This window comes from Strongylocentrotus purpuratus, unplaced genomic scaffold (assembly GCF_000002235.5).
Source record: "Strongylocentrotus purpuratus isolate Spur 01 unplaced genomic scaffold, Spur_5.0 spur5_scaffold_18, whole genome shotgun sequence".
In the NCBI taxonomy this organism is placed as follows: domain Eukaryota; kingdom Metazoa; phylum Echinodermata; class Echinoidea; order Camarodonta; family Strongylocentrotidae; genus Strongylocentrotus; species Strongylocentrotus purpuratus.
The window spans coordinates 8,335,390-8,361,231 of NW_022145603.1; the positions used below are offsets into that span (position 1 = coordinate 8,335,390).

At 42.9% G+C, this 25,842-nt stretch overlaps 28 pseudogenes; all 28 read right to left on the reverse strand.

Annotated features, from left to right (window-relative positions):
* Positions 1 to 1,217: 1,217 nt before the first annotated feature.
* LOC115925746 lies at positions 1,218 to 1,341 on the reverse strand (annotated as a pseudogene).
* A 767-nt stretch (positions 1,342 to 2,108) lies between these two features.
* On the reverse strand, positions 2,109 to 2,229 carry LOC115925738 (annotated as a pseudogene).
* A 764-nt stretch (positions 2,230 to 2,993) lies between these two features.
* LOC115925593 lies at positions 2,994 to 3,112 on the reverse strand (annotated as a pseudogene).
* Positions 3,113 to 3,883: 771 nt separating this feature from the next.
* On the reverse strand, positions 3,884 to 4,002 carry LOC115925711 (annotated as a pseudogene).
* A 765-nt stretch (positions 4,003 to 4,767) lies between these two features.
* On the reverse strand, positions 4,768 to 4,886 carry LOC115925757 (annotated as a pseudogene).
* A 765-nt stretch (positions 4,887 to 5,651) lies between these two features.
* Positions 5,652 to 5,770, reverse strand: LOC115925768 (annotated as a pseudogene).
* Positions 5,771 to 6,534: 764 nt separating this feature from the next.
* Positions 6,535 to 6,653, reverse strand: LOC115925779 (annotated as a pseudogene).
* Positions 6,654 to 7,419: 766 nt separating this feature from the next.
* LOC115925599 lies at positions 7,420 to 7,538 on the reverse strand (annotated as a pseudogene).
* Positions 7,539 to 8,306: 768 nt separating this feature from the next.
* On the reverse strand, positions 8,307 to 8,425 carry LOC115925610 (annotated as a pseudogene).
* Positions 8,426 to 9,192: 767 nt separating this feature from the next.
* Positions 9,193 to 9,311, reverse strand: LOC115925621 (annotated as a pseudogene).
* Positions 9,312 to 10,076: 765 nt separating this feature from the next.
* LOC115925633 lies at positions 10,077 to 10,195 on the reverse strand (annotated as a pseudogene).
* A 766-nt stretch (positions 10,196 to 10,961) lies between these two features.
* Positions 10,962 to 11,080, reverse strand: LOC115925644 (annotated as a pseudogene).
* Positions 11,081 to 11,847: 767 nt separating this feature from the next.
* On the reverse strand, positions 11,848 to 11,966 carry LOC115925656 (annotated as a pseudogene).
* A 766-nt stretch (positions 11,967 to 12,732) lies between these two features.
* On the reverse strand, positions 12,733 to 12,851 carry LOC115925669 (annotated as a pseudogene).
* A 768-nt stretch (positions 12,852 to 13,619) lies between these two features.
* LOC115925681 lies at positions 13,620 to 13,738 on the reverse strand (annotated as a pseudogene).
* A 768-nt stretch (positions 13,739 to 14,506) lies between these two features.
* On the reverse strand, positions 14,507 to 14,625 carry LOC115925693 (annotated as a pseudogene).
* A 768-nt stretch (positions 14,626 to 15,393) lies between these two features.
* Positions 15,394 to 15,512, reverse strand: LOC115925705 (annotated as a pseudogene).
* Positions 15,513 to 16,280: 768 nt separating this feature from the next.
* Positions 16,281 to 16,399, reverse strand: LOC115925717 (annotated as a pseudogene).
* A 767-nt stretch (positions 16,400 to 17,166) lies between these two features.
* LOC115925728 lies at positions 17,167 to 17,285 on the reverse strand (annotated as a pseudogene).
* Positions 17,286 to 18,053: 768 nt separating this feature from the next.
* Positions 18,054 to 18,172, reverse strand: LOC115925739 (annotated as a pseudogene).
* Positions 18,173 to 18,940: 768 nt separating this feature from the next.
* On the reverse strand, positions 18,941 to 19,059 carry LOC115925747 (annotated as a pseudogene).
* A 767-nt stretch (positions 19,060 to 19,826) lies between these two features.
* LOC115925750 lies at positions 19,827 to 19,945 on the reverse strand (annotated as a pseudogene).
* A 768-nt stretch (positions 19,946 to 20,713) lies between these two features.
* LOC115925751 lies at positions 20,714 to 20,832 on the reverse strand (annotated as a pseudogene).
* Positions 20,833 to 21,600: 768 nt separating this feature from the next.
* On the reverse strand, positions 21,601 to 21,719 carry LOC115925752 (annotated as a pseudogene).
* Positions 21,720 to 22,487: 768 nt separating this feature from the next.
* Positions 22,488 to 22,606, reverse strand: LOC115925753 (annotated as a pseudogene).
* A 768-nt stretch (positions 22,607 to 23,374) lies between these two features.
* LOC115925754 lies at positions 23,375 to 23,493 on the reverse strand (annotated as a pseudogene).
* Positions 23,494 to 24,261: 768 nt separating this feature from the next.
* On the reverse strand, positions 24,262 to 24,380 carry LOC115925756 (annotated as a pseudogene).
* A 768-nt stretch (positions 24,381 to 25,148) lies between these two features.
* LOC115925758 lies at positions 25,149 to 25,267 on the reverse strand (annotated as a pseudogene).
* Positions 25,268 to 25,842: the final 575 nt, after the last annotated feature.

Sequence of the window (25,842 nt, forward strand, 5' to 3'; positions counted from 1 at the left end):
TTGTTCTGTCCGCTACTGGCGGATCTCTCAAGAGAAAAACCAATCATGGGTCATATAGAAGGGAGGGGGGCAGTTTGTTATAGATGGAAGGAGGGAAGGAAGGAATAGACGGTAATAAGGCAAGGTCGATAATAAGCTTCTTTTAGAAGGGATCAAGAGCAACCAAAAACTATTCACCTTTTCTTTGCTCCTCCAGAAAGCGTGACATTTTTTTCCTATTCGGGATTTTGAACAGGGAAAAAGTGAAAAGAAAAAATAAAAAAAAGGTATTTGAGAAGGTGGTCTCCATGTCAGGTCATCACATTGTCTAGGAAGTCCGGCAACAAGAAAATGCCTACAACATCCGGTATTCAAAGCGGTCTCCCATCCATGTAATACAGTAGTCCCCTATTATGCTTGACTTCGGTGATGGAAGAACAGATATTCAGCATGGTTTGTTCAAATAGACAAAGGACTAGGAATTTAAACTAATTAAGTTGACAATGACCCACCATCAAATTTCTTTTGCATGGGGTGGTATTAGTAGTTGTTTGATTTAAATTATTGTTTGAAAGTGACAGAACTGGGTAAGGAAACGGCCTTCTCTCCAACTAAGAGACTTGTGATCTGTAGATGGACTCTTGTTCACTAAATTATTGGGGGAATCAATAATACTCCAGAGCTGAACTTCTATGCCTTGTTCAGATCAGGTCTTGGGGAAGAGGAATATAACAAGATGACGTCATATTCTAAATAAGCCTTTGAGCAGACCTAGTACCCGATCGACACGCGATATAGTATCACCTTGTCTTTGTTTTATGACGTAATGGTCATCATGCGCAAAGAGTGTGCGCATTGACACTGTCTTGGAAACGGTTGCGGATAAAACATTGTGCCATTATGCTACATGGGATGGAAGAAAGAAAAAGGAGGAGCCGGGCCAGGATGAGAAGGGAGGGGGGCGGGAGTTTGTTATAGATGTGAAGGAGGGAAGGAAGGAAGGACGGTAATAGAGGGAAGAGGTCGATAATAAGCTTCTTTTAGAAGGGATCAAGAGCACCAAAAACTCGTCACCCTTTTCTTTGCTCCTCCAGAAAAGCGTGAATATTTTTTTTCCTATTCGGGATTTTGAAGAGGGGAAAAAAGAGAGAAATAAAAAAAAAAAAAAAAAGGTAAGAGAAGGATGTCTCCATGTCTAGGTCATCACATTGTCTACAACTCTCGCACTCCGCAACAAATGCCTACAACATCCGGTATTCAAAAGCGGTCTCCCATCCATGTACTGACTGCCTAGCCAGCTATGCTGCTTGACTTCGGTGATCGGACGTGAACCAGTATATTCAGCATGGTATGGTCGTAGACAAAGGACTCGTGAATTTAAACCTATTTAACATTAGACAATGACGTCACCATCTGATTTCTTTTGATGGGGTGGTAGTAGTAGTAGTTTCAGATGTTCATGATTGTTTGAAAGTGACCGACTGGTAAGGAAACGGCTCTTCTCCAACTAAGAGACTGTGTCCTCTGTAGATGGAGCTCTTGTTCAACTATATTATTGGGGGTATCATAATACTCCAGAGCTGCACTTCTATGCCTTGTTAGATCAGGTCTTGGGGAAGAGGAATATAACAAGATGACGTCATATTCTAAATAAGCCTTTGAGCAGACCTAGTACCTCGACACGCGATATAGTATTCACCTTGTCTTTGTTTATGACGTAATGGTCATCATGCGCAAAGAGTGTGCGCATTGACACTGTCTTGGAAACGGTTGCGGATAAAACATTGTGCCATTATGCTACATGGAGGATGGAAGAAAAGAAAAAGGAGGAGCCGGGCCAGGATGAGAAGGGAGGGGGGCGGGAGTTTTGTTATAGATGTGAAGGAGGGAAGGAGGGAAGGACGGTAATAGAGGGAAGAGGTCGATAATAAGCTTCTTTTAGAAGGGATCAAGAGCAACCAAAACTCGTCACCCTTTTCTTTGCTCCTCCAGAAAAGCGTGATATTTTTTTTTCCTATTCGGGATTTTGAAGAGGGGAAAAAAGAGAGAAATAAAAAAAAAAAAAAAAGGTAAGAGAAGGATGTCTCCATGTCTAGGTCATCACATTGTCTACAACTCCGGCAACAAAATGCCTACAACATCCGGTATTCAAAAGCGGTCTCCCATCCATATGTACTGACCAGGCCCTATGCTGCTTGACTTCGGTGATCGGACGTGAACCAGTATATTCAGCATGGTATGGTCGTAGACAAAGGACTCGTGAATTTAAACCTATTTAACATTAGACAATGACGTCACCATCTGATTTCTTTTGATGGGGTGGTAGTAGTAGTAGTTTCAGATGTTCATGATTGTTTGAAAGTGACCGACTGGGTAAGGAAACGGCTCTTCTCCAACTAAGAGACTGTGTCCTCTGTAGATGGAGCTCTTGTTCAACTATATTATTGGGGGTATCAATAATACTCCAGAGCTGCACTTCTATGCCTTGTTCAGATCAGGTCTTGGGGAAGAGGAATATAACAAGATGACGTCATATTCTAAATAAGCCTTTGAGCAGACCTAGTACCTCGACACGCGATATAGTATTCACCTTGTCTTTGTTTATGACGTAATGGTCATCATGCGCAAAGAGTGTGCGCATTGACACTGTCTTGGAAACGGTTGCGGATAAAACATTGTGCCATTATGCTACATGGAGGATGGAAGAAAAGAAAAAGGAGGAGCCGGGCCAGGATGAGAAGGGGGGGGGCGGGAGTTTGTTATAGATGTGAAGGAGGGAAGGAAGGAAGGACGGTAATAGAGGGAAGAGGTCGATAATAAGCTTCTTTTAGAAGGGATCAAGAGCAACCAAACTCGTCACCCTTTTCTTTGCTCCTCCAGAAAAGCGTGATATTTTTTTTCCTATTCGGGATTTTGAAGAGGGGAAAAAAGAGAGAAATAAAAAAAAAAAAAAGGTAAGAGAAGGATGTCTCCATGTCTAGGTCATCACATTGTCTACAACTCCGGCAACAAAATGCCTACAACATCCGGTATTCAAAAGCGGTCTCCCATCCATGTACTGACCAGGCCCTATGCTGCTTGACTTCGGTGATCGGACGTGAACCAGTATATTCAGCATGGTATGGTCGTAGACAAAGGACTCGTGAATTTAAACCTATTTAACATTAGACAATGACGTCACCATCTGATTTCTTTTGATGGGGTGGTAGTAGTAGTAGTTTCAGATGTTCATGATTGTTTGAAAGTGACCGACTGGGTAAGGAACGGCTCTTCTCTCTTCTCCAACTAAGAGACTGTGTCCTCTGTAGATGGAGCTCTTGTTCAACTATATTATTGGGGGTATCAATAATACTCCAGAGCTGCACTTCTATGCCTTGTTCAGATCAGGTCTTGGGGAAGAGGAATATAACAAGATGACGTCATATTCTAAATAAGCCTTTGAGCAGACCTAGTACCTCGACACGCGATATAGTATTCACCTTGTCTTTGTTTATGACGTAATGGTCATCATGCGCAAAGAGTGTGCGCATTGACACTGTCTTGGAAACGGTTGCGGATAAAACATTGTTCCATTATGCTACATGGAGGATGGAGAAAAGAAAAAGGAGGAGCCGGGCCAGGATGAGAAGGGAGGGGGGCGGGAGTTTGTTATAGATGTGAAGGAGGGAAGAAGGAAGGACGGTAATAGAGGGAAGAGGTCGATAATAAGCTTCTTTTAGAAGGGATCAAGAGCAACCAAAAACTCGTCACCCTTTTCTTTGCTCCTCCAGAAAAGCGTGATATTTTTTTTTCCTATTCGGGATTTTGAAGAGGGAAAAAAGAGAGAAATAAAAAAAAAAAAAAGGTAAGAGAAGGATGTCTCCATGTCTAGGTCATCACATTGTCTACAACTCCGGCAACAAAATGCCTACAACATCCGGTATTCAAAAGCGGTCTCCCATCCATGTACTGACCAGGCCCTATGCTGCTTGACTTCGGTGATCGGACGTGAACCAGTATATTCAGCATGGTATGGTCGTAGACAAGGACTCGTGAATTTAAACCTATTTAACATTAGACAATGACGTCACCATCTGATTTCTTTTGATGGGGTGGTAGTAGTAGTAGTTTCAGATGTTCATGATTGTTTGAAAGTGACCGACTGGGTAAGGAAACGGCTCTTCTCCAACTAAGAGACTGTGTCCTCTGTAGATGGAGCTCTTGTTCAACTATATTATTGGGGGTATCAATAATACTCCAGAGCTGCACTTCTATGCCTTGTTCAGATCAGGTCTTGGGGAAGAGGAATATAACAAGATGACGTCATATTCTAATAAGCCTTTGAGCAGACCTAGTACCTCGACACGCGATATAGTATTCACCTTGTCTTTGTTTATGACGTAATGGTCATCATGCGCAAAGAGTGTGCGCATTGACACTGTCTTGGAAACGGTTGCGGATAAAACATTGTGCCATTATGCTACATGGAGGATGGAAGAAAGAAAAAGGAGGAGCCGGGCCAGGATGAGAAGGGAGGGGGGCGGGAGTTTGTTATAGATGTGAAGGAGGGAAGGAAGGAAGGACGGTAATAGAGGGAAGAGGTCGATAATAAGCTTCTTTTAGAAGGGATCAAGAGCAACCAAAAACTCGTCACCCTTTTCTTTGCTCCTCCAGAAAAGCGTGATATTTTTTTTCCTATTCGGGATTTTGAAGAGGGGAAAAAAGAGAGAAATAAAAAAAAAAAAAAAGGTAAGAGAAGGATGTCTCCATGTCTAGGTCATCACATTGTCTACAACTCCGGCAACAAAATGCCTACAACATCCGGTATTCAAAAGCGGTCTCCCATCCATGTACTGACCAGGCCCTATGCTGCTTGACTTCGGTGATCGGACGTGAACCAGTATATTCAGCATGGTATGGTCGTAGACAAAGGACTCGTGAATTTAAACCTATTTAACATTAGACAATGACGTCACCATCTGATTTCTTTTGATGGGGTGGTAGTAGTAGTAGTTCAGATGTTCATGATTGTTTGAAAGTGACCGACTGGGTAAGGAAACGGCTCTTCTCCAACTAAGAGACTGTGTCCTCTGTAGATGGAGCTCTTGTTCAACTATATTATTGGGGGTATCAATAATACTCCAGAGCTGCACTTCTATGCCTTGTTCAGATCAGGTCTTGGGGAAGAGGAATATAACAAGATGACGTCATATTCTAAATAAGCCTTTGAGCAGACCTAGTACCTCGACACGCGATATAGTATTCACCTTGTCTTTGTTTATGACGTAATGGTCATCATGCGCAAAGAGTGTGCGCATTGACACTGTCTTGGAAACGGTTGCGGATAAAACATTGTGCCATTATGCTACATGGAGGATGGAAGAAAAGAAAAAGGAGGAGCCGGGCCAGGATGAGAAGGGAGGGGGGGGGAGTTTGTTATAGATGTGAAGGAGGGAAGGAAGGAAGGACGGTAATAGAGGGAAGAGGTCGATAATAAGCTTCTTTTAGAAGGGATCAAGAGCAACCAAAAACTCGTCACCCTTTTCTTTGCTCCTCCAGAAAAGCGTGATATTTTTTTTCCTATTCGGGATTTTGAAGAGGGGAAAAAAGAGAGAAATAAAAAAAAAAAAAAGGTAAGAGAAGGATGTCTCCATGTCTAGGTCATCACATTGTCTACAACTCCGGCAACAAAATGCCTACAACATCCGGTATTCAAAAGCGGTCTCCCATCCATGTACTGACCAGGCCCTATGCTGCTTGACTTCGGTGATCGGACGTGAACCAGTATATTCAGCATGGTATGGTCGTAGACAAAGGACTCGTGAATTTAAACCTATTTAACATTAGACAATGACGTCACCATCTGATTTCTTTTGATGGGGTGGTAGTAGTAGTAGTTTCAGATGTTCATGATTGTTTGAAAGTGACCGACTGGGTAAGGAAACGGCTCTTCTCCAACTAAGAGACTGTGTCCTCTGTAGATGGAGCTCTTGTTCAACTATATTATTGGGGGTATCAATAATACTCCAGAGCTGCACTTCTATGCCTTGTTCAGATCAGGTCTTGGGGAAGAGGAATATAACAAGATGACGTCATATTCTAAATAAGCCTTTGAGCAGACCTAGTACCTCGACACGCGATATAGTATTCACCTTGTCTTTGTTTATGACGTAATGGTCATCATGCGCAAAGAGTGTGCGCATTGACACTGTCTTGGAAACGGTTGCGGATAAAACATTGTGCCATTATGCTACATGGAGGATGGAAGAAAAGAAAAAGGAGGAGCCGGGCCAGGATGAGAAGGGAGGGGGCGGGAGTTTGTTATAGATGTGAAGGAGGGAAGGAAGGAAGGACGGTAATAGAGGGAAGAGGTCGATAATAAGCTTCTTTTAGAAGGGATCAAGAGCAACCAAAAACTCGTCACCCTTTTCTTTGCTCCTCCAGAAAAGCGTGATATTTTTTTCCTATTCGGGATTTTGAAGAGGGGAAAAAGAGAGAAATAAAAAAAAAAAAAAAGGTAAGAGAAGGATGTCTCCATGTCTAGGTCATCACATTGTCTACAACTCCGCAACAAAATGCCTACAACATCCGGTATTCAAAAGCGGTCTCCCATCCATGTACTGACCAGGCCCTATGCTGCTTGACTTCGGTGATCGGACGTGAACCAGTATATTCAGCATGGTATGGTCGTAGACAAAGGACTCGTGAATTTAAACCTATTTAACATTAGACAATGACGTCACCATCTGATTTCTTTTGATGGGGTGGTAGTAGTAGTAGTTTCAGATGTTCATGATTGTTTGAAAGTGACCGACTGGGTAAGGAAACGGCTCTTCTCCAACTAAGAGACTGTGTCCTCTGTAGATGGAGCTCTTGTTCAACTATATTATTGGGGTATCAATAATACTCCAGAGCTGCACTTCTATGCCTTGTTCAGATCAGGTCTTGGGGAAGAGGAATATAACAAGATGACGTCATATTCTAAATAAGCCTTTGAGCAGACCTAGTACCTCGACACGCGCGATATAGTATTCACCTTGTCTTTGTTTATGACGTAATGGTCATCATGCGCAAAGTGTGTGCGCATTGACACTGTCTTGGAAACGGTTGCGGATAAAACATTGTGCCATTATGCTACATGGAGGATGGAAGAAAAGAAAAAGGAGGAGCCGGGCCAGGATGAGAAGGGAGGGGGCGGGAGTTTGTTATAGATGTGAAGGAGGGAAGGAAGGAAGGACGGTAATAGAGGGAAGAGGTCGATAATAAGCTTCTTTTAGAAGGGATCAAGAGCAACCAAAACTCGTCACCCTTTCTTTGCTCCTCCAGAAAAGCGTGATATTTTTTTTCCTATTCGGGATTTTGAAGAGGGGAAAAAAGAGAGAAAAAAAAAAAAAAAAAAAGGTAAGAGAAGGATGTCTCCATGTCTAGGTCATCACATTGTCTACAACTCCGGCAACAAAATGCCTACAACATCCGGTATTCAAAAGCGGTCTCCCATCCATGTACTGACCAGGCCCTATGCTGCTTGACTTCGGTGATCGGACGTGAACCAGTATATTCAGCATGGTATGGTCGTAGACAAAGGACTCGTGAATTTAAACCTATTTAACATTAGACAATGACGTCACCATCTGATTTCTTTTGATGGGGTGGTAGTAGTAGTAGTTTCAGATGTTCATGATTGTTTGAAAGTGACCGACTGGGTAAGGAAACGGCTCTTCTCCAACTAAGAGACTGTGTCCTCTGTAGATGGAGCTCTTGTTCAACTATATTATTGGGGGTATCAATAATACTCCAGAGCTGCACTTCTATGCCTTGTTCAGATCAGGTCTTGGGGAAGAGGAATATAACAAGATGACGTCATATTCTAAATAAGCCTTTGAGCAGACCTAGTACCTCGACACGCGATATAGTATTCACCTTGTCTTTGTTTATGACGTAATGGTCATCATGCGCAAAGAGTGTGCGCATTGACACTGTCTTGGAAACGGTTGCGGATAAAACATTGTGCCATTATGCTACATGGAGGATGGAAGAAAAGAAAAAGGAGGAGCCGGGCCAGGATGAGAAGGGAGGGGGGCGGGAGTTTGTTATAGATGTGAAGGAGGGAAGGAAGGAAGGACGGTAATAGAGGGAAGAGGTCGATAATAAGCTTCTTTTAGAAGGGATCAAGAGCAACCAAAAACTCGTCACCCTTTTCTTTGCTCCTCCAGAAAAGCGTGATATTTTTTTTCCTATTCGGGATTTTGAAGAGGGGAAAAAAGAGAGAAATAAAAAAAAAAAAAAAAGTAAGAGAAGGATGTCTCCATGTCTAGGTCATCACATTGTCTACAACTCCGGCAACAAAATGCCTACAACATCCGGTATTCAAAAGCGGTCTCCCATCCATGTACTGACCAGGCCCTATGCTGCTTGACTTCGGTGATCGGACGTGAACCAGTATATTCAGCATGGTATGGTCGTAGACAAAGGACTCGTGAATTTAAACCTATTTAACATTAGACAATGACGTCACCATCTGATTTCTTTTGATGGGGTGGTAGTAGTAGTAGTTTCAGATGTTCATGATTGTTTGAAAGTGACCGACTGGTAAGGAAACGGCTCTTTCTCCAACTAAGAGACTGTGTCCTCTGTAGATGGAGCTCTTGTTCAACTATATTATTGGGGGTATCAATAATACTCCAGAGCTGCACTTCTATGCCTTGTTCAGATCAGGTCTTGGGGAAGAGGAATATAACAAGATGACGTCATATTCTAAATAAGCCTTTGAGCAGACCTAGTACCTCGACACGCGATATAGTATTCACCTTGTCTTTGTTTATGACGTAATGGTCATCATGCGCAAAGAGTGTGCGCATTGACACTGTCTTGGAAACGGTTGCGGATAAAACATTGTGCCATTATGCTACATGGAGGATGGAAGAAAAGAAAAAGGAGGAGCCGGGCCAGGAGAGAAGGGAGGGGGGCGGGAGTTTGTTATAGATGTGAAGGAGGGAGGAAGGAAGGACGGTAATAGAGGGAAGAGGTCGATAATAAGCTTCTTTTAGAAGGGATCAAGAGCAACCAAAAACTCGTCACCCTTTTCTTTGCTCCTCCAGAAAAGCGTGATATTTTTTTTCCTATTCGGGATTTTGAAGAGGGGGAAAAAGAGAGAAATAAAAAAAAAAAAAAAAGGTAAGAGAAGGATGTCTCCATGTCTAGGTCATCACATTGTCTACAACTCCGGCAACAAAATGCCTACAACATCCGGTATTCAAAAGCGGTCTCCCATCCATGTACTGACCAGGCCCTATGCTGCTTGACTTCGGTGATCGGACGTGAACCAGTATATTCAGCATGGTATGGTCGTAGACAAAGGACTCGTGAATTTAAAACCTATTTAACATTAGACAATGACGTCACCATCTGATTTCTTTTGATGGGGTGGTAGTAGTAGTAGTTTCAGATGTTCATGATTGTTTGAAAGTGACCGACTGGGTAAGGAAACGGCTCTTCTCCACTAAGAGACTGTGTCCTCTGTAGATGGAGCTCTTGTTCAACTATATTATTGGGGGTATCAATAATACTCCAGAGCTGCACTTCTATGCCTTGTTCAGATCAGGTCTTGGGGAAGAGGAATATAACAAGATGACGTCATATTCTAAATAAGCCTTTGAGCAGACCTAGTACCTCGACACGCGATATAGTATTCACCTTGTCTTTGTTTATGACGTAATGGTCATCATGCGCAAAGAGTGTGCGCATTGACACTGTCTTGGAAACGGTTGCGGATAAAACATTGTGCCATTATGCTACATGGAGGATGGAAGAAAAGAAAAAGGAGGAGCCGGGCCAGGATGAGAAGGGAGGGGGGCGGGAGTTTGTTATAGATGTGAAGGAGGGAAGGAAGGAAGGACGGTAATAGAGGGAAGAGGTCGATAATAAGCTTCTTTTAGAAGGGATCAAGAGCAACCAAAAACTCGTCACCCTTTTCTTTGCTCCTCCAGAAAAGCGTGATATTTTTTTTCCTATTCGGGATTTTGAAGAGGGAAAAAAGAGAGAAATAAAAAAAAAAAAAGGTAAGAGAAGGATGTCTCCATGTCTAGGTCATCACATTGTCTACAACTCCGGCAACAAAATGCCTACAACATCCGGTATTCAAAAGCGGTCTCCCATCCATGTACTGACCAGGCCCTATGCTGCTTGACTTCGGTGATCGGACGTGAACCAGTATATTCAGCATGGTATGGTCGTAGACAAAGGACTCGTGAATTTAAACCTATTTAACATTAGACAATGACGTCACCATCTGATTTCTTTTGATGGGGTGGTAGTAGTAGTAGTTTCAGATGTTCATGATTGTTTGAAAGTGACCGACTGGGTAAGGAAACGGCTCTTCTCCAACTAAGAGACTGTGTCCTCTGTAGATGGAGCTCTTGTTCAACTATATTATTGGGGGTATCAATAATACTCCAGAGCTGCACTTCTATGCCTTGTTCAGATCAGGTCTTGGGGAAGAGGAATATAACAAGATGACGTCATATTCTAAATAAGCCTTTGAGCAGACCTAGTACCTCGACACGCGATATAGTATTCACCTTGTCTTTGTTTATGACGTAATGGTCATCATGCGCAAAGAGTGTGCGCATTGACACTGTCTTGGAAACGGTTGCGGATAAAACATTGTGCCATTATGCTACATGGAGGATGGAAGAAAAGAAAAAGGAGGAGCCGGGCCAGGATGAGAAGGGAGGGGGGCGGGAGTTTGTTATAGATGTGAAGGAGGGAAGGAAGGAAGGACGGTAATAGAGGGAAGAGGTCGATAATAAGCTTCTTTTAGAAGGGATCAAGAGCAACCAAAAACTCGTCACCCTTTTCTTTGCTCCTCCAGAAAAGCGTGATATTTTTTTTCCTATTCGGGATTTTGAAGAGGGGAAAAAAGAGAGAAATAAAAAAAAAAAAAGGTAAGAGAAGGATGTCTCCATGTCTAGGTCATCACATTGTCTACAACTCCGGCAACAAAATGCCTACAACATCCGGTATTCAAAAGCGGTCTCCCATCCATGTACTGACCAGGCCCTATGCTGCTTGACTTCGGTGATCGGACGTGAACCAGTATATTCAGCATGGTATGGTCGTAGACAAAGGACTCGTGAATTTAAACCTATTTAACATTAGACAATGACGTCACCATCTGATTTCTTTTGATGGGGTGGTAGTAGTAGTAGTTTCAGATGTTCATGATTGTTTGAAAGTGACCGACTGGGTAAGGAAACGGCTCTTCTCCAACTAAGAGACTGTGTCCTCTGTAGATGGAGCTCTTGTTCAACTATATTATTGGGGGTATCAATAATACTCCAGAGCTGCACTTCTATGCCTTGTTCAGATCAGGTCTTGGGGAAGAGGAATATAACAAGATGACGTCATATTCTAAATAAGCCTTTGAGCAGACCTAGTACCTCGACACGCGATATAGTATTCACCTTGTCTTTGTTTATGACGTAATGGTCATCATGCGCAAAGAGTGTGCGCATTGACACTGTCTTGGAAACGGTTGCGGATAAAACATTGTGCCATTATGCTACATGGAGGATGGAAGAAAAGAAAAAGGAGGAGCCGGGCCAGGATGAGAAGGGAGGGGGGCGGGAGTTTGTTATAGATGTGAAGGAGGGAAGGAAGGAAGGACGGTAATAGAGGGAAGAGGTCGATAATAAGCTTCTTTTAGAAGGGATCAAGAGCAACCAAAAACTCGTCACCCTTTTCTTTGCTCCTCCAGAAAAGCGTGATATTTTTTTTCCTATTCGGGATTTTGAAGAGGGGAAAAAAGAGAGAAATAAAAAAAAAAAAAAGGTAAGAGAAGGATGTCTCCATGTCTAGGTCATCACATTGTCTACAACTCCGGCAACAAAATGCCTACAACATCCGGTATTCAAAAGCGGTCTCCCATCCATGTACTGACCAGGCCCTATGCTGCTTGACTTCGGTGATCGGACGTGAACCAGTATATTCAGCATGGTATGGTCGTAGACAAAGGACTCGTGAATTTAAACCTATTTAACATTAGACAATGACGTCACCATCTGATTTCTTTTGATGGGGTGGTAGTAGTAGTAGTTTCAGATGTTCATGATTGTTTGAAAGTGACCGACTGGGTAAGGAAACGGCTCTTCTCCAACTAAGAGACTGTGTCCTCTGTAGATGGAGCTCTTGTTCAACTATATTATTGGGGGTATCAATAATACTCCAGAGCTGCACTTCTATGCCTTGTTCAGATCAGGTCTTGGGGAAGAGGAATATAACAAGATGACGTCATATTCTAAATAAGCCTTTGAGCAGACCTAGTACCTCGACACGCGATATAGTATTCACCTTGTCTTTGTTTATGACGTAATGGTCATCATGCGCAAAGAGTGTGCGCATTGACACTGTCTTGGAAACGGTTGCGGATAAAACATTGTGCCATTATGCTACATGGAGGATGGAAGAAAAGAAAAAGGAGGAGCCGGGCCAGGATGAGAAGGGAGGGGGGCGGGAGTTTGTTATAGATGTGAAGGAGGGAAGGAAGGAAGGACGGTAATAGAGGGAAGAGGTCGATAATAAGCTTCTTTTAGAAGGGATCAAGAGCAACCAAAAACTCGTCACCCTTTTCTTTGCTCCTCCAGAAAAGCGTGATATTTTTTTTCCTATTCGGGATTTTGAAGAGGGGAAAAAAGAGAGAAATAAAAAAAAAAAAAGGTAAGAGAAGGATGTCTCCATGTCTAGGTCATCACATTGTCTACAACTCCGGCAACAAAATGCCTACAACATCCGGTATTCAAAAGCGGTCTCCCATCCATGTACTGACCAGGCCCTATGCTGCTTGACTTCGGTGATCGGACGTGAACCAGTATATTCAGCATGGTATGGTCGTAGACAAAGGACTCGTGAATTTAAACCTATTTAACATTAGACAATGACGTCACCATCTGATTTCTTTTGATGGGGTGGTAGTAGTAGTAGTTTCAGATGTTCATGATTGTTTGAAAGTGACCGACTGGGTAAGGAAACGGCTCTTCTCCAACTAAGAGACTGTGTCCTCTGTAGATGGAGCTCTTGTTCAACTATATTATTGGGGGTATCAATAATACTCCAGAGCTGCACTTCTATGCCTTGTTCAGATCAGGTCTTGGGGAAGAGGAATATAACAAGATGACGTCATATTCTAAATAAGCCTTTGAGCAGACCTAGTACCTCGACACGCGATATAGTATTCACCTTGTCTTTGTTTATGACGTAATGGTCATCATGCGCAAAGAGTGTGCGCATTGACACTGTCTTGGAAACGGTTGCGGATAAAACATTGTGCCATTATGCTACATGGAGGATGGAAGAAAAGAAAAAGGAGGAGCCGGGCCAGGATGAGAAGGGAGGGGGGCGGGAGTTTGTTATAGATGTGAAGGAGGGAAGGAAGGAAGGACGGTAATAGAGGGAAGAGGTCGATAATAAGCTTCTTTTAGAAGGGATCAAGAGCAACCAAAAACTCGTCACCCTTTTCTTTGCTCCTCCAGAAAAGCGTGATATTTTTTTTCCTATTCGGGATTTTGAAGAGGGGAAAAAAGAGAGAAATAAAAAAAAAAAAAAAGGTAAGAGAAGGATGTCTCCATGTCTAGGTCATCACATTGTCTACAACTCCGGCAACAAAATGCCTACAACATCCGGTATTCAAAAGCGGTCTCCCATCCATGTACTGACCAGGCCCTATGCTGCTTGACTTCGGTGATCGGACGTGAACCAGTATATTCAGCATGGTATGGTCGTAGACAAAGGACTCGTGAATTTAAACCTATTTAACATTAGACAATGACGTCACCATCTGATTTCTTTTGATGGGGTGGTAGTAGTAGTAGTTTCAGATGTTCATGATTGTTTGAAAGTGACCGACTGGGTAAGGAAACGGCTCTTCTCCAACTAAGAGACTGTGTCCTCTGTAGATGGAGCTCTTGTTCAACTATATTATTGGGGGTATCAATAATACTCCAGAGCTGCACTTCTATGCCTTGTTCAGATCAGGTCTTGGGGAAGAGGAATATAACAAGATGACGTCATATTCTAAATAAGCCTTTGAGCAGACCTAGTACCTCGACACGCGATATAGTATTCACCTTGTCTTTGTTTATGACGTAATGGTCATCATGCGCAAAGAGTGTGCGCATTGACACTGTCTTGGAAACGGTTGCGGATAAAACATTGTGCCATTATGCTACATGGAGGATGGAAGAAAAGAAAAAGGAGGAGCCGGGCCAGGATGAGAAGGGAGGGGGGCGGGAGTTTGTTATAGATGTGAAGGAGGGAAGGAAGGAAGGACGGTAATAGAGGGAAGAGGTCGATAATAAGCTTCTTTTAGAAGGGATCAAGAGCAACCAAAAACTCGTCACCCTTTTCTTTGCTCCTCCAGAAAAGCGTGATATTTTTTTTCCTATTCGGGATTTTGAAGAGGGGAAAAAAGAGAGAAATAAAAAAAAAAAAAAAGGTAAGAGAAGGATGTCTCCATGTCTAGGTCATCACATTGTCTACAACTCCGGCAACAAAATGCCTACAACATCCGGTATTCAAAAGCGGTCTCCCATCCATGTACTGACCAGGCCCTATGCTGCTTGACTTCGGTGATCGGACGTGAACCAGTATATTCAGCATGGTATGGTCGTAGACAAAGGACTCGTGAATTTAAACCTATTTAACATTAGACAATGACGTCACCATCTGATTTCTTTTGATGGGGTGGTAGTAGTAGTAGTTTCAGATGTTCATGATTGTTTGAAAGTGACCGACTGGGTAAGGAAACGGCTCTTCTCCAACTAAGAGACTGTGTCCTCTGTAGATGGAGCTCTTGTTCAACTATATTATTGGGGGTATCAATAATACTCCAGAGCTGCACTTCTATGCCTTGTTCAGATCAGGTCTTGGGGAAGAGGAATATAACAAGATGACGTCATATTCTAAATAAGCCTTTGAGCAGACCTAGTACCTCGACACGCGATATAGTATTCACCTTGTCTTTGTTTATGACGTAATGGTCATCATGCGCAAAGAGTGTGCGCATTGACACTGTCTTGGAAACGGTTGCGGATAAAACATTGTGCCATTATGCTACATGGAGGATGGAAGAAAAGAAAAAGGAGGAGCCGGGCCAGGATGAGAAGGGAGGGGGGCGGGAGTTTGTTATAGATGTGAAGGAGGGAAGGAAGGAAGGACGGTAATAGAGGGAAGAGGTCGATAATAAGCTTCTTTTAGAAGGGATCAAGAGCAACCAAAAACTCGTCACCCTTTTCTTTGCTCCTCCAGAAAAGCGTGATATTTTTTTTCCTATTCGGGATTTTGAAGAGGGGAAAAAAGAGAGAAATAAAAAAAAAAAAAAAGGTAAGAGAAGGATGTCTCCATGTCTAGGTCATCACATTGTCTACAACTCCGGCAACAAAATGCCTACAACATCCGGTATTCAAAAGCGGTCTCCCATCCATGTACTGACCAGGCCCTATGCTGCTTGACTTCGGTGATCGGACGTGAACCAGTATATTCAGCATGGTATGGTCGTAGACAAAGGACTCGTGAATTTAAACCTATTTAACATTAGACAATGACGTCACCATCTGATTTCTTTTGATGGGGTGGTAGTAGTAGTAGTTTCAGATGTTCATGATTGTTTGAAAGTGACCGACTGGGTAAGGAAACGGCTCTTCTCCAACTAAGAGACTGTGTCCTCTGTAGATGGAGCTCTTGTTCAACTATATTATTGGGGGTATCAATAATACTCCAGAGCTGCACTTCTATGCCTTGTTCAGATCAGGTCTTGGGGAAGAGGAATATAACAAGATGACGTCATATTCTAAATAAGCCTTTGAGCAGACCTAGTACCTCGACACGCGATATAGTATTCACCTTGTCTTTGTTTATGACGTAATGGTCATCATGCGCAAAGAGTGTGCGCATTGACACTGTCTTGGAAACGGTTGCGGATAAAACATTGTGCCATTATGCTACATGGAGGATGGAAGAAAAGAAAAAGGAGGAGCCGGGCCAGGATGAGAAGGGAGGGGGGCGGGAGTTTGTTATAGATGTGAAGGAGGGAAGGAAGGAAGGACGGTAATAGAGGGAAGAGGTCGATAATAAGCTTCTTTTAGAAGGGATCAAGAGCAACCAAAAACTCGTCACCCTTTTCTTTGCTCCTCCAGAAAAGCGTGATATTTTTTTTCCTATTCGGGATTTTGAAGAGGGGAAAAAAGAGAGAAATAAAAAAAAAAAAAAAGGTAAGAGAAGGATGTCTCCATGTCTAGGTCATCACATTGTCTACAACTCCGGCAACAAAATGCCTACAACATCCGGTATTCAAAAGCGGTCTCCCATCCATGTACTGACCAGGCCCTATGCTGCTTGACTTCGGTGATCGGACGTGAACCAGTATATTCAGCATGGTATGGTCGTAGACAAAGGACTCGTGAATTTAAACCTATTTAACATTAGACAATGACGTCACCATCTGATTTCTTTTGATGGGGTGGTAGTAGTAGTAGTTTCAGATGTTCATGATTGTTTGAAAGTGACCGACTGGGTAAGGAAACGGCTCTTCTCCAACTAAGAGACTGTGTCCTCTGTAGATGGAGCTCTTGTTCAACTATATTATTGGGGGTATCAATAATACTCCAGAGCTGCACTTCTATGCCTTGTTCAGATCAGGTCTTGGGGAAGAGGAATATAACAAGATGACGTCATATTCTAAATAAGCCTTTGAGCAGACCTAGTACCTCGACACGCGATATAGTATTCACCTTGTCTTTGTTTATGACGTAATGGTCATCATGCGCAAAGAGTGTGCGCATTGACACTGTCTTGGAAACGGTTGCGGATAAAACATTGTGCCATTATGCTACATGGAGGATGGAAGAAAAGAAAAAGGAGGAGCCGGGCCAGGATGAGAAGGGAGGGGGGCGGGAGTTTGTTATAGATGTGAAGGAGGGAAGGAAGGAAGGACGGTAATAGAGGGAAGAGGTCGATAATAAGCTTCTTTTAGAAGGGATCAAGAGCAACCAAAAACTCGTCACCCTTTTCTTTGCTCCTCCAGAAAAGCGTGATATTTTTTTTCCTATTCGGGATTTTGAAGAGGGGAAAAAAGAGAGAAAAAAAAAAAAAAAAAAGGTAAGAGAAGGATGTCTCCATGTCTAGGTCATCACATTGTCTACAACTCCGGCAACAAAATGCCTACAACATCCGGTATTCAAAAGCGGTCTCCCATCCATGTACTGACCAGGCCCTATGCTGCTTGACTTCGGTGATCGGACGTGAACCAGTATATTCAGCATGGTATGGTCGTAGACAAAGGACTCGTGAATTTAAACCTATTTAACATTAGACAATGACGTCACCATCTGATTTCTTTTGATGGGGTGGTAGTAGTAGTAGTTTCAGATGTTCATGATTGTTTGAAAGTGACCGACTGGGTAAGGAAACGGCTCTTCTCCAACTAAGAGACTGTGTCCTCTGTAGATGGAGCTCTTGTTCAACTATATTATTGGGGGTATCAATAATACTCCAGAGCTGCACTTCTATGCCTTGTTCAGATCAGGTCTTGGGGAAGAGGAATATAACAAGATGACGTCATATTCTAAATAAGCCTTTGAGCAGACCTAGTACCTCGACACGCGATATAGTATTCACCTTGTCTTTGTTTATGACGTAATGGTCATCATGCGCAAAGAGTGTGCGCATTGACACTGTCTTGGAAACGGTTGCGGATAAAACATTGTGCCATTATGCTACATGGAGGATGGAAGAAAAGAAAAAGGAGGAGCCGGGCCAGGATGAGAAGGGAGGGGGGCGGGAGTTTGTTATAGATGTGAAGGAGGGAAGGAAGGAAGGACGGTAATAGAGGGAAGAGGTCGATAATAAGCTTCTTTTAGAAGGGATCAAGAGCAACCAAAAACTCGTCACCCTTTTCTTTGCTCCTCCAGAAAAGCGTGATATTTTTTTTCCTATTCGGGATTTTGAAGAGGGGAAAAAAGAGAGAAATAAAAAAAAAAAAAAAGGTAAGAGAAGGATGTCTCCATGTCTAGGTCATCACATTGTCTACAACTCCGGCAACAAAATGCCTACAACATCCGGTATTCAAAAGCGGTCTCCCATCCATGTACTGACCAGGCCCTATGCTGCTTGACTTCGGTGATCGGACGTGAACCAGTATATTCAGCATGGTATGGTCGTAGACAAAGGACTCGTGAATTTAAACCTATTTAACATTAGACAATGACGTCACCATCTGATTTCTTTTGATGGGGTGGTAGTAGTAGTAGTTTCAGATGTTCATGATTGTTTGAAAGTGACCGACTGGGTAAGGAAACGGCTCTTCTCCAACTAAGAGACTGTGTCCTCTGTAGATGGAGCTCTTGTTCAACTATATTATTGGGGGTATCAATAATACTCCAGAGCTGCACTTCTATGCCTTGTTCAGATCAGGTCTTGGGGAAGAGGAATATAACAAGATGACGTCATATTCTAAATAAGCCTTTGAGCAGACCTAGTACCTCGACACGCGATATAGTATTCACCTTGTCTTTGTTTATGACGTAATGGTCATCATGCGCAAAGAGTGTGCGCATTGACACTGTCTTGGAAACGGTTGCGGATAAAACATTGTGCCATTATGCTACATGGAGGATGGAAGAAAAGAAAAAGGAGGAGCCGGGCCAGGATGAGAAGGGAGGGGGGCGGGAGTTTGTTATAGATGTGAAGGAGGGAAGGAAGGAAGGACGGTAATAGAGGGAAGAGGTCGATAATAAGCTTCTTTTAGAAGGGATCAAGAGCAACCAAAAACTCGTCACCCTTTTCTTTGCTCCTCCAGAAAAGCGTGATATTTTTTTTCCTATTCGGGATTTTGAAGAGGGGAAAAAAGAGAGAAATAAAAAAAAAAAAAAAGGTAAGAGAAGGATGTCTCCATGTCTAGGTCATCACATTGTCTACAACTCCGGCAACAAAATGCCTACAACATCCGGTATTCAAAAGCGGTCTCCCATCCATGTACTGACCAGGCCCTATGCTGCTTGACTTCGGTGATCGGACGTGAACCAGTATATTCAGCATGGTATGGTCGTAGACAAAGGACTCGTGAATTTAAACCTATTTAACATTAGACAATGACGTCACCATCTGATTTCTTTTGATGGGGTGGTAGTAGTAGTAGTTTCAGATGTTCATGATTGTTTGAAAGTGACCGACTGGGTAAGGAAACGGCTCTTCTCCAACTAAGAGACTGTGTCCTCTGTAGATGGAGCTCTTGTTCAACTATATTATTGGGGGTATCAATAATACTCCAGAGCTGCACTTCTATGCCTTGTTCAGATCAGGTCTTGGGGAAGAGGAATATAACAAGATGACGTCATATTCTAAATAAGCCTTTGAGCAGACCTAGTACCTCGACACGCGATATAGTATTCACCTTGTCTTTGTTTATGACGTAATGGTCATCATGCGCAAAGAGTGTGCGCATTGACACTGTCTTGGAAACGGTTGCGGATAAAACATTGTGCCATTATGCTACATGGAGGATGGAAGAAAAGAAAAAGGAGGAGCCGGGCCAGGATGAGAAGGGAGGGGGGCGGGAGTTTGTTATAGATGTGAAGGAGGGAAGGAAGGAAGGACGGTAATAGAGGGAAGAGGTCGATAATAAGCTTCTTTTAGAAGGGATCAAGAGCAACCAAAAACTCGTCACCCTTTTCTTTGCTCCTCCAGAAAAGCGTGATATTTTTTTTCCTATTCGGGATTTTGAAGAGGGGAAAAAAGAGAGAAAAAAAAAAAAAAAAAAGGTAAGAGAAGGATGTCTCCATGTCTAGGTCATCACATTGTCTACAACTCCGGCAACAAAATGCCTACAACATCCGGTATTCAAAAGCGGTCTCCCATCCATGTACTGACCAGGCCCTATGCTGCTTGACTTCGGTGATCGGACGTGAACCAGTATATTCAGCATGGTATGGTCGTAGACAAAGGACTCGTGAATTTAAACCTATTTAACATTAGACAATGACGTCACCATCTGATTTCTTTTGATGGGGTGGTAGTAGTAGTAGTTTCAGATGTTCATGATTGTTTGAAAGTGACCGACTGGGTAAGGAAACGGCTCTTCTCCAACTAAGAGACTGTGTCCTCTGTAGATGGAGCTCTTGTTCAACTATATTATTGGGGGTATCAATAATACTCCAGAGCTGCACTTCTATGCCTTGTTCAGATCAGGTCTTGGGGAAGAGGAATATAACAAGATGACGTCATATTCTAAATAAGCCTTTGAGCAGACCTAGTACCTCGACACGCGATATAGTATTCACCTTGTCTTTGTTTATGACGTAATGGTCATCATGCGCAAAGAGTGTGCGCATTGACACTGTCTTGGAAACGGTTGCGGATAAAACATTGTGCCATTATGCTACATGGAGGATGGAAGAAAAGAAAAAGGAGGAGCCGGGCCAGGATGAGAAGGGAGGGGGGCGGGAGTTTGTTATAGATGTGAAGGAGGGAAGGAAGGAAGGACGGTAATAGAGGGAAGAGGTCGATAATAAGCTTCTTTTAGAAGGGATCAAGAGCAACCAAAAACTCGTCACCCTTTTCTTTGCTCCTCCAGAAAAGCGTGATATTTTTTTTCCTATTCGGGATTTTGAAGAGGGGAAAAAAGAGAGAAATAAAAAAAAAAAAAAAGGTAAGAGAAGGATGTCTCCATGTCTAGGTCATCACATTGTCTACAACTCCGGCAACAAAATGCCTACAACATCCGGTATTCAAAAGCGGTCTCCCATCCATGTACTGACCAGGCCCTATGCTGCTTGACTTCGGTGATCGGACGTGAACCAGTATATTCAGCATGGTATGGTCGTAGACAAAGGACTCGTGAATTTAAACCTATTTAACATTAGACAATGACGTCACCATCTGATTTCTTTTGATGGGGTGGTAGTAGTAGTAGTTTCAGATGTTCATGATTGTTTGAAAGTGACCGACTGGGTAAGGAAACGGCTCTTCTCCAACTAAGAGACTGTGTCCTCTGTAGATGGAGCTCTTGTTCAACTATATTATTGGGGGTATCAATAATACTCCAGAGCTGCACTTCTATGCCTTGTTCAGATCAGGTCTTGGGGAAGAGGAATATAACAAGATGACGTCATATTCTAAATAAGCCTTTGAGCAGACCTAGTACCTCGACACGCGATATAGTATTCACCTTGTCTTTGTTTATGACGTAATGGTCATCATGCGCAAAGAGTGTGCGCATTGACACTGTCTTGGAAACGGTTGCGGATAAAACATTGTGCCATTATGCTACATGGAGGATGGAAGAAAAGAAAAAGGAGGAGCCGGGCCAGGATGAGAAGGGAGGGGGGCGGGAGTTTGTTATAGATGTGAAGGAGGGAAGGAAGGAAGGACGGTAATAGAGGGAAGAGGTCGATAATAAGCTTCTTTTAGAAGGGATCAAGAGCAACCAAAAACTCGTCACCCTTTTCTTTGCTCCTCCAGAAAAGCGTGATATTTTTTTTCCTATTCGGGATTTTGAAGAGGGGAAAAAAGAGAGAAATAAAAAAAAAAAAAAAGGTAAGAGAAGGATGTCTCCATGTCTAGGTCATCACATTGTCTACAACTCCGGCAACAAAATGCCTACAACATCCGGTATTCAAAAGCGGTCTCCCATCCATGTACTGACCAGGCCCTATGCTGCTTGACTTCGGTGATCGGACGTGAACCAGTATATTCAGCATGGTATGGTCGTAGACAAAGGACTCGTGAATTTAAACCTATTTAACATTAGACAATGACGTCACCATCTGATTTCTTTTGATGGGGTGGTAGTAGTAGTAGTTTCAGATGTTCATGATTGTTTGAAAGTGACCGACTGGGTAAGGAAACGGCTCTTCTCCAACTAAGAGACTGTGTCCTCTGTAGATGGAGCTCTTGTTCAACTATATTATTGGGGGTATCAATAATACTCCAGAGCTGCACTTCTATGCCTTGTTCAGATCAGGTCTTGGGGAAGAGGAATATAACAAGATGACGTCATATTCTAAATAAGCCTTTGAGCAGACCTAGTACCTCGACACGCGATATAGTATTCACCTTGTCTTTGTTTATGACGTAATGGTCATCATGCGCAAAGAGTGTGCGCATTGACACTGTCTTGGAAACGGTTGCGGATAAAACATTGTGCCATTATGCTACATGGAGGATGGAAGAAAAGAAAAAGGAGGAGCCGGGCCAGGATGAGAAGGGAGGGGGGCGGGAGTTTGTTATAGATGTGAAGGAGGGAAGGAAGGAAGGACGGTAATAGAGGGAAGAGGTCGATAATAAGCTTCTTTTAGAAGGGATCAAGAGCAACCAAAAACTCGTCACCCTTTTCTTTGCTCCTCCAGAAAAGCGTGATATTTTTTTTCCTATTCGGGATTTTGAAGAGGGGAAAAAAGAGAGAAATAAAAAAAAAAAAAAAGGTAAGAGAAGGATGTCTCCATGTCTAGGTCATCACATTGTCTACAACTCCGGCAACAAAATGCCTACAACATCCGGTATTCAAAAGCGGTCTCCCATCCATGTACTGACCAGGCCCTATGCTGCTTGACTTCGGTGATCGGACGTGAACCAGTATATTCAGCATGGTATGGTCGTAGACAAAGGACTCGTGAATTTAAACCTATTTAACATTAGACAATGACGTCACCATCTGATTTCTTTTGATGGGGTGGTAGTAGTAGTAGTTTCAGATGTTCATGATTGTTTGAAAGTGACCGACTGGGTAAGGAAACGGCTCTTCTCCAACTAAGAGACTGTGTCCTCTGTAGATGGAGCTCTTGTTCAACTATATTATTGGGGGTATCAATAATACTCCAGAGCTGCACTTCTATGCCTTGTTCAGATCAGGTCTTGGGGAAGAGGAATATAACAAGATGACGTCATATTCTAAATAAGCCTTTGAGCAGACCTAGTACCTCGACACGCGATATAGTATTCACCTTGTCTTTGTTTATGACGTAATGGTCATCATGCGCAAAGAGTGTGCGCATTGACACTGTCTTGGAAACGGTTGCGGATAAAACATTGTGCCATTATGCTACATGGAGGATGGAAGAAAAGAAAAAGGAGGAGCCGGGCCAGGATGAGAAGGGAGGGGGGCGGGAGTTTGTTATAGATGTGAAGGAGGGAAGGAAGGAAGGACGGTAATAGAGGGAAGAGGTCGATAATAAGCTTCTTTTAGAAGGGATCAAGAGCAACCAAAAACTCGTCACCCTTTTCTTTGCTCCTCCAGAAAAGCGTGATATTTTTTTTCCTATTCGGGATTTTGAAGAGGGGAAAAAAGAGAGAAATAAAAAAAAAAAAAAAGGTAAGAGAAGGATGTCTCCATGTCTAGGTCATCACATTGTCTACAACTCCGGCAACAAAATGCCTACAACATCCGGTATTCAAAAGCGGTCTCCCATCCATGTACTGACCAGGCCCTATGCTGCTTGACTTCGGTGATCGGACGTGAACCAGTATATTCAGCATGGTATGGTCGTAGACAAAGGACTCGTGAATTTAAACCTATTTAACATTAGACAATGACGTCACCATCTGATTTCTTTTGATGGGGTGGTAGTAGTAGTAGTTTCAGATGTTCATGATTGTTTGAAAGTGACCGACTGGGTAAGGAAACGGCTCTTCTCCAACTAAGAGACTGTGTCCTCTGTAGATGGAGCTCTTGTTCAACTATATTATTGGGGGTATCAATAATACTCCAGAGCTGCACTTCTATGCCTTGTTCAGATCAGGTCTTGGGGAAGAGGAATATAACAAGATGACGTCATATTCTAAATAAGCCTTTGAGCAGACCTAGTACCTCGACACGCGATATAGTATTCACCTTGTCTTTGTTTATGACGTAATGGTCATCATGCGCAAAGAGTGTGCGCATTGACACTGTCTTGGAAACGGTTGCGGATAAAACATTGTGCCATTATGCTACATGGAGGATGGAAGAAAAGAAAAAGGAGGAGCCGGGCCAGGATGAGAAGGGAGGGGGGCGGGAGTTTGTTATAGATGTGAAGGAGGGAAGGAAGGAAGGACGGTAATAGAGGGAAGAGGTCGATAATAAGCTTCTTTTAGAAGGGATCAAGAGCAACCAAAAACTCGTCACCCTTTTCTTTGCTCCTCCAGAAAAGCGTGATATTTTTTTTCCTATTCGGGATTTTGAAGAGGGGAAAAAAGAGAGAAATAAAAAAAAAAAAAAAGGTAAGAGAAGGATGTCTCCATGTCTAGGTCATCACATTGTCTACAACTCCGGCAACAAAATGCCTACAACATCCGGTATTCAAAAGCGGTCTCCCATCCATGTACTGACCAGGCCCTATGCTGCTTGACTTCGGTGATCGGACGTGAACCAGTATATTCAGCATGGTATGGTCGTAGACAAAGGACTCGTGAATTTAAACCTATTTAACATTAGACAATGACGTCACCATCTGATTTCTTTTGATGGGGTGGTAGTAGTAGTAGTTTCAGATGTTCATGATTGTTTGAAAGTGACCGACTGGGTAAGGAAACGGCTCTTCTCCAACTAAGAGACTGTGTCCTCTGTAGATGGAGCTCTTGTTCAACTATATTATTGGGGGTATCAATAATACTCCAGAGCTGCACTTCTATGCCTTGTTCAGATCAGGTCTTGGGGAAGAGGAATATAACAAGATGACGTCATATTCTAAATAAGCCTTTGAGCAGACCTAGTACCTCGACACGCGATATAGTATTCACCTTGTCTTTGTTTATGACGTAATGGTCATCATGCGCAAAGAGTGTGCGCATTGACACTGTCTTGGAAACGGTTGCGGATAAAACATTGTGCCATTATGCTACATGGAGGATGGAAGAAAAGAAAAAGGAGGAGCCGGGCCAGGATGAGAAGGGAGGGGGGCGGGAGTTTGTTATAGATGTGAAGGAGGGAAGGAAGGAAGGACGGTAATAGAGGGAAGAGGTCGATAATAAGCTTCTTTTAGAAGGGATCAAGAGCAACCAAAAACTCGTCACCCTTTTCTTTGCTCCTCCAGAAAAGCGTGATATTTTTTTTCCTATTCGGGATTTTGAAGAGGGGAAAAAAGAGAGAAATAAAAAAAAAAAAAAAGGTAAGAGAAGGATGTCTCCATGTCTAGGTCATCACATTGTCTACAACTCCGGCAACAAAATGCCTACAACATCCGGTATTCAAAAGCGGTCTCCCATCCATGTACTGACCAGGCCCTATGCTGCTTGACTTCGGTGATCGGACGTGAACCAGTATATTCAGCATGGTATGGTCGTAGACAAAGGACTCGTGAATTTAAACCTATTTAACATTAGACAATGACGTCACCATCTGATTTCTTTTGATGGGGTGGTAGTAGTAGTAGTTTCAGATGTTCATGATTGTTTGAAAGTGACCGACTGGGTAAGGAAACGGCTCTTCTCCAACTAAGAGACTGTGTCCTCTGTAGATGGAGCTCTTGTTCAACTATATTATTGGGGGTATCAATAATACTCCAGAGCTGCACTTCTATGCCTTGTTCAGATCAGGTCTTGGGGAAGAGGAATATAACAAGATGACGTCATATTCTAAATAAGCCTTTGAGCAGACCTAGTACCTCGACACGCGATATAGTATTCACCTTGTCTTTGTTTATGACGTAATGGTCATCATGCGCAAAGAGTGTGCGCATTGACACTGTCTTGGAAACGGTTGCGGATAAAACATTGTGCCATTATGCTACATGGAGGATGGAAGAAAAGAAAAAGGAGGAGCCGGGCCAGGATGAGAAGGGAGGGGGGCGGGAGTTTGTTATAGATGTGAAGGAGGGAAGGAAGGAAGGACGGTAATAGAGGGAAGAGGTCGATAATAAGCTT